This window comes from Schistocerca americana, chromosome 2, assembly GCF_021461395.2.
Source record: "Schistocerca americana isolate TAMUIC-IGC-003095 chromosome 2, iqSchAmer2.1, whole genome shotgun sequence".
Classification (NCBI taxonomy): Eukaryota; Metazoa; Arthropoda; class Insecta; order Orthoptera; family Acrididae; genus Schistocerca; species Schistocerca americana.
The window spans coordinates 37,922,567-37,929,865 of record NC_060120.1 but is presented as its reverse complement, the minus strand read 5'-3'; the positions used below and the strand labels follow the sequence as shown (position 1 = coordinate 37,929,865).

Here is a 7,299-nt window from a genome sequence, read left to right as displayed (position 1 = left end):
ATGTTTCCAATACATTTCACTTCAATATCATTATTGAAGACACTGAGTAATAAACCACTGCTTATAACTACGTGGCAAAAAATTCTTGGGTAAGGATTATGCTTTAGTAACACTAGGCTCACACTGTCAGATTTGTTTATCACTACCCAGTCACTGTGCTTTTCACATTCACTCAACTTTGTTTTCATTTGTTCTAAACTATCGACCGATATCGCATCAATCATTTTCGCTTGTGTGTCCACGCTTTCTTGGATAGCAATTTGAAGAGCACGATTTTCTAAACGCCCCCTACGAATTTCTGGGTCCTCTCGTACTGCAGTTTGATGACTCGACAAGTAAGATGGGCATCCAGGCAACTTCGATGGGATAGCATCTGAAAAAATTAATAACGAAGTATGAAACCGATCTCACAGCATATAAGTGAAATAAAGATAGTTCTTATGCCACTGTACTTTACTAAGAGCGTGTTTCGTAACTCACCTTTTCTCAAGCGTCGACGATCCAACGGTGCTGTCAAGAGTATACCAGTTTTCGGGTCATACATGCTGGTACTGCTTAAAATGTCGTCCTTGTTGAAATGCAGTTCACATATCTAAAAACAAGCATACAGTTCTCTTTAAAACATATAACGAAAATTAATGAGGTATGAGATCATAAATACGTTCTTCTGTTTACTGTATTTTGTTCAGCTGTACTACATTTCAAGTAACTACGACACACTAACCAAACAAATACACTGATACTTACAACAGAGTGCTTACTCGGTGTCCAGTCTTGTCTGTGAACAGCCGATAACCATTTTCGTCTTAAATTCTCGTCAGATGGAAAATAAAATACACTGACTTTAGGTCCATTATCGTAATTGCCCCTGCAATTCGGCATACACCACCTTCGGGGCATCGTAACTGAGTATAGATCAAATAACCACTCACGAACAGCACAAAGTACAACATGGAAACGCTACGAATCACGTGTGTCGGTAGTCGGTTCCTAGCTTCTCAGACCCCTACCCGTGACGTCACGGGCTCCTTAGACTCACGATGTGAGGCCTTGTTCCTAGGTGGCGTTGTCCCACACCGGTGAGCAGTGAGCAGTATTCAAGCAGAGGGCGAACAAGTGTACTGTAACCTACTTCCTTTGTTTTCGGACTGCATTTCCTTAGGATTCTTCCAATGGATTTCGTAACGGTTGCTGTTGTAACTGCCGTGATGAAAATAATGAAATGGAATAAGTGTGCGAAGAGCATTCTATGTTCATTGCAGGGCGAAGGCGTGGCACAAACGACTCAGGAAAGGACGAGTGTCCTAGGCAAATGACCCTCGATCCGTGATGCCACACCGAATTATCGGTGTCATTGTCCAGCAGGTGGATGGCCTCATAACTGAAGACCGTCGAATTCCATTGGCAGTCGCTGCTCAAGAGGGCGTATCGAACGCCGGAATTGCGACGGACATGCAGTGTTCGCCATGCACTTGTGCCATTCTTTGTCGAATTACCATTCCCCGCAGTCCTACCGCTGGAATCTAATGCACTACACCCCTTTGCTGTTTTCTTGAGGCCTCTGTTCCTCTGTTTTCAAGGACAGTCGACGCGTGTTCACGCTTGCCCCGTCACCATGTGGGTGGGTCCGTGACCCTCTAGTGGGGAGTCTGGAGCCCAGGTGCCCTTGTAGGGGACCACACCTTCTTCCGTAGGCAATGGCACTGCGAAACCATCAGCAGTTTTCATTGTACAGACTCCAGCCCGTGTCGTTTTGGATGCTCCTTATATATCACTAGGAGTTTTGGCGTATTTTAAGCTAAATGGTGTGTTTGTATTTGCTTCCAGCCCTGATAAAAACAGTCGGAGACCTTCGTTCTTGTACTCAACCTTTACCTTCCACTTTGGTTCATCGGGCCGTTCCGTCATTATAATTTTCACAAACTTTGGTGAACAACAAAATTTTGAAACTGAGGTAAGTATGTATGTAACTACGTGCAACACAAGGAGATGTGTAGTGCAACATATGTAATTGAGATAGTTTTCAAAAATATCCTATGTGTGACCGAAATACTCACTCCAGTAAAATTTCTTTAAGTGTCAATATGAAAAACTTACAAACGTTCGAGCATCTGCGAAAATTAAGTTCGAAATGGGTAAATAAATAAAGGGAGTGACAAATACAGATGCGCGTATAAAATGAAATGATAAAAAATGGCCGGCCGCTGTGGCTGAGCGGTTCTACGCCCTTCAGTCCGGAACCGCGCTGCTGCTATGACCGCAGGTTCAAGTCCTGCGTCGGGCATGGATGTGTGTGATGTCCTTAGGTTAGTTAGGTTTAAGTAGTTCTAAGTCTATGGGACTGATGACCTCAGATGTTAAGTCCCATAGTGCTTAGAGCCATTTGAACCGTTTTTGATAAAAAAAAATGAAATGACGGAGTACATCGCCGAATGTACATCTTAATTTGGTATAAAAACAAATGTACCATCCGTAATTTGACACTGTGTGCAAAGATATAATGCATGATATCCGTAAACATTTGCGAAATGAATACTGAACTATATAAAATAATTTCATTGCTGTCTGAGAAATACTTTCGTTTGTTGACATGATGGGATTACATTTTCTGGGCGCTGATGACCTCGATGTTGAGCGCCCATAAACCCCAACACACACACACGATTACATTTTCTTGGAGACATATTTGCGCCTCAGATTTATCTTTGATAAGGATAGAAACTGAAGCAATGAATTCAAATGCGCGTCAAGGGGTGGACTTCAGCGCTAGAGTCCTGCTTAGTAGGCAGATGTGTTTATTCATTACACCACCGTGGCACCGTGACTAACACAGCTGGCTAAATAAGCGGGAGACCCAGGTCCAAGTCGAGGTTTTGACACAAATTTTAATTAATTACTTGAGTTTCTATTCTTATCTAAGATACCTTTAAGACTCAATATGTCTCCAGGAAAATGTAATTCCATCAGATCAATAGATCACCTACACTTGAGGCACAGGCAGGATTTGTCCATTACGTCCGAAGCCGCAAGCTAGTCCAAAATCGGAGAGCCTCGGCAATATTGATGATTTAAGACGGGGAAAAGCAATATGTGCTGACGTGTTGATTTAAGTTTTGGTTAAGAAGAGCACTGACTGTGATAGTCCGCCCAGCTATGTCAGCTGCAGTGTACGGTGGTGAAATGCATGAATAAATAAAAGACCAGACCTCGTTTCAAGTCCAGGCTTTGATACAAATTTTAATTCATTATATCAGCTTCTATCCTTATCGAAGAACTTTCCTGTGGTTACCATTCCCTCCGGCCCCATTGCTTCTTTTGTACAAGAGTACACTAAACTAAACTCGTGGTGATCGGTGCATGGCAGGATAAATGCTGGAAAGCTAAAGTGCTCTAGCAGGGTGATATGCCGCCAGAAATATTGAGGGAATGACCAGTTTCGTGTAACGTTAACTGAAACGAGCGTCTGCTAACTACATAGGCTGGTACATATCGTCGTTTGTTCTCACAACAGCACTTGTAGACGTCATAAACATGCAGAACGCGTGTTTGAAACGGCCGCATCCCTTTTGCAGGACGTTGATTAAAACTGCGCCTCTCTCTTTACAACCGGCGCGGTGCGGACTTAGAGGGCAGTGTGCAATTTGCATCGGGGACGCGTTACGTCGTCCAGCCCGAATAATTCAGCCGCCACTTCGCGCACTTTCCTTTCTAAGTACGCGGAAGCGAGCGATTTTCGAACAAGAACACCTTTCTCTACTGCAGACTGTTAGTGCACTCATAGTGTGATATACGCCCCGATTATCTCAGATACTAGGCTAACGATATTTATATAGCATTTGCAGCGATCTAACCATAGCGCAACAATGCTTTTACGACTACATCACAATATCTCACCTTCCTTGATGCTCAGAATTTTCCATTTGAGAGTGTTATAATGAGAGAAAATTTACATGGTATTAGGTACAATGAAACAAAGACATTGACCTACTAAAAATAACAGTACCGCTCTTATGAATTACTTTTCCCTCCTTCGTTCCCTCTTCCCATCCCAGTTCTCTCTGGGGTAGTCGCGCGGTCAAAGGCGCCTTGCGACGGTTCGCACGGCTGCCCCCGTCGGAGGTTTGAGTCCCCTCCCCCATCCTTGGGTATGGGTGTGTTGTCGTTAGCGTAAGTTAGTTTAAGTTACATTAAGTAGTGTGTAAGCCTAAGGACCGATGACCTCAGCAGTTTGGTCCCATAGGAACTTACCACCACCACCATCTTTCTCTCTCTCTCTCTCTCTCTCTCTCTCTCTCTCCCTCTCTCTCTATCTACATATCTATCTTCAATTTCCTCACGTTGTTGGTATTTTCCGTTAAATGGCTGACATCGAAATAAGTGTCCAAGGAATAGAAAAGCAACTGGAATCACTCAATAGAGGAAAGTCCACTGGACCTGACGGGATTCCAATTCGATTCTACACAGAGTACGCGAAAGAACTTGCCCCCCTTCTAACAGCCGTGTACCGCAAGTCTCTAGAGGAACGGAGGGTTCCAAATGATTGGAAAAGAGCACAGATAGTCCCAGTCTTCAAGAAGGGTCGTCGAGCAGATGCGCAAAACTATAGACCTATATCTCTTACGTCGATCTCTTGTAGAATTTTAGAACATGTTTTTTGCTCGCGTATCATGTCATTTCTGGAAACCCAGAATCTACTATGTAGGAATCAACATGGATTCCGGAAACAGCGATCGTGTGAGACCCAACTCGCCTTATTTGTTCATGAGACCCAGAAAATATTAGATACAGGCTCCCAGGTATATGCTATTTTTCTTGACTTCCGGAAGGCGTTCGATACAGTTCCGCACTGTCGCCTGATAAACAAAGTAAGAGCCTACGGAATATCAGACCAGCTGTGTGGCTGGATTGAAGAGTTTTTAGCAAACAGAACACAGCATGTTGTTATCAATGGAGAGACGTCTACAGACGTTAAAGTAACCTCTGGCGTGCCACAGGGGAGTGTTATGGGACCATTGCTTTTCACAATATATATAAATGACTTAGTAGATAGTGTCGGAAGTTCCATGCGGCTTTTCGCGGATGATGCTGTAGTATACAGAGAAGTTGCAGCATTAGAAAATTGTAGCGAAATGCAGGAAGATCTGCAGCGGATAGGCACTTGGTGCAGGGAGTGGCAACTGACCCTTAACATAGACAAATGTAATGTATTGCGAATACATAGAAAGAAGGATCCTTTATTGTATGATTATATGATAGCGGAACAAACACTGGTAGCAGTTACGTCTGTAAAATATCTGGGAGTATGCGTGCGGAACGATTTGAAGTGGAATGATCATATAAAATTAATTGTTGGTAAGGCGGGTACCAGGTTGAGATTCATTGGGAGAGTGCTTAGAAAATGTAGTCCATCAACAAAGGAGGTGGCTTACAAAACACTCGTTCGACCTATACTTGAGTATTGTTCATCAGTGTGGGATCCGTACCAGGTCGGGTTGACGGAAGAGATAGAGAAGATCCAAAGAAGCGTTTCGTTACCGGGTTATTTGGTAACCGTGATAGCGTTACGGAGATGTTTAATAAACTCAAGTGGCAGACTCTGCAAGAGAGGCGCTCTGCATCGCGGTGTAGCTTCCTCGCCAGGTCTCGAGAGGGTGCGTTTCTGGATGAGGTATCGAATATATTGCTTCCCCCCTACTTATACCTCCCGAGGAGATCACGAATGTAAAATTAGAGAGATTACAGCGCGCACGGAGGCTTTCAGACAGTCGTTCTTCCCGCGAACCATACGCGACTGGAACAGGAAAGGAAGGTAATGACAGTGGCACGTAAAGTGCCCTCCGCCACACACCGTTGGGTGGCTTGCGGAGTATCAATGTAGATGTAGATGTAGATCTGTTTAAATTAAATAAGTAATTCCAACGAACGCAGGTAATTTTTTTTCCAGCTATCAATGCCACTGGTGTCTTACTCCTCAATACTTGTCCACTTTCTCCATTGCTGTTCCCATACAGGACTAATGCTGATGCCTGTAACTGTATAGTACCGGAAATGAATAAAAGAATGGTTCCCAGCCGTCCTTCATATTTAGTTGCTTACTGATTATGGTCGCTCTTCTTGATCAGCGGAACTAATGGTTACATATATCCACTGAACTGATTTTGAAGGAGCGAGCGTGGTGGTTCGACTGTGTTTAGCACACTGGACTTCCATTCTGGAGGATAATGGTTCAAATCAGCATCCAGCTTGCCAGATTTTGGTTTTTCCCTAAATGCCTACAAGCAACTATCGCCATGCTTCCTTTGAAAAGGTCAGTAGATTCCCTTCCCCTTCCTTGAAACAATTCGAGCCTGTGTTCCATCTCTAACGGTCTCGTTGTGGATGGGACGTTAGACACTAAACTTCCTTTTTTCCCGAAGGCATCAACTGAAGTTGCGCATTGATTAAGGCGACAAACTCATGTTAGGGCGATCAAGCTTCAAATCTAGGGACACTTATCCAAAATTAGGTTCTCCCTGGATTTCGAAAACCTCTTCAGACAAATTTCAGGATAATTTCTTCTACATCCTTTACCCATGGAACACTACAGCCACGCGGGATTAACCCAGCGGTCAGAGGCGCTGCAATCATGGACTGTGCGGTAGGTCTCTGCGGAGGTTCGAGTCCTCCCTCGGGCATGGGTACGTGTGTTCGTCCTCAGGATAATTTAGGTTAAGTAGCGTGTAAGCTTAGGGACTGATGACCTTCGCAGTTAAGTACCATAAGATTTCACACACATTTGAACACTTTTTTGGAACGCTGCACTCAAATCGACCTCCCTTCTTTCCTTTCACTGTCAACTCTATCTACAGAAACTATTCGGATATCCACTACAAATACAGAATAATACTTTTCAGCCTGAGTGATTCGGAAAAAAGTTCACGTAGCCAACTGTATATAGCCAGTTGCAAACATTTCGGCATCAACGTCAAGTATTTGAGTTCTAGCACATCCCAAGTCAACGTTTTCACTCCTACATTCTACAGGCTGAGAAAACCCCCTATTTAAAACATGACTGATTCTTCGGACGAAGACATTAGCTCATAGAAATGCTCTATGTACAAACAGATGGAGAAAGGAATCCATTTGTTATTTCAGTTGAATACATGTAATATTTGAAACCTTCCTAGTATTTCACGGTGTCTCTAAAAGTGTTCGCTCTTTGTCGCCGTAGAAGCGCGGTTCACCCGGTTTAAAATGACCTGTTTCCACATCAAGCCAATAATACCGAAATACTCTGATGCTGGTTAAGACGAAGTTTTT

The 7,299-nt window shown here is 43.6% G+C and overlaps 1 long non-coding RNA gene across 1 annotated transcript; it reads right to left on the bottom strand.

Annotated features, from left to right (window-relative positions):
* Positions 1 to 243: 243 nt before the first annotated feature.
* LOC124593693 lies at positions 244 to 885 on the bottom strand. Its single transcript, XR_006978142.1, has 3 exons — positions 748 to 885; positions 481 to 592; positions 244 to 373 (listed from the first exon to the last, which is right to left on the bottom strand). It is a non-coding gene; the product is annotated as an uncharacterized LOC124593693 (long non-coding RNA).
* Between the last annotated feature and the right edge of the window lie 6,414 nt (positions 886 to 7,299).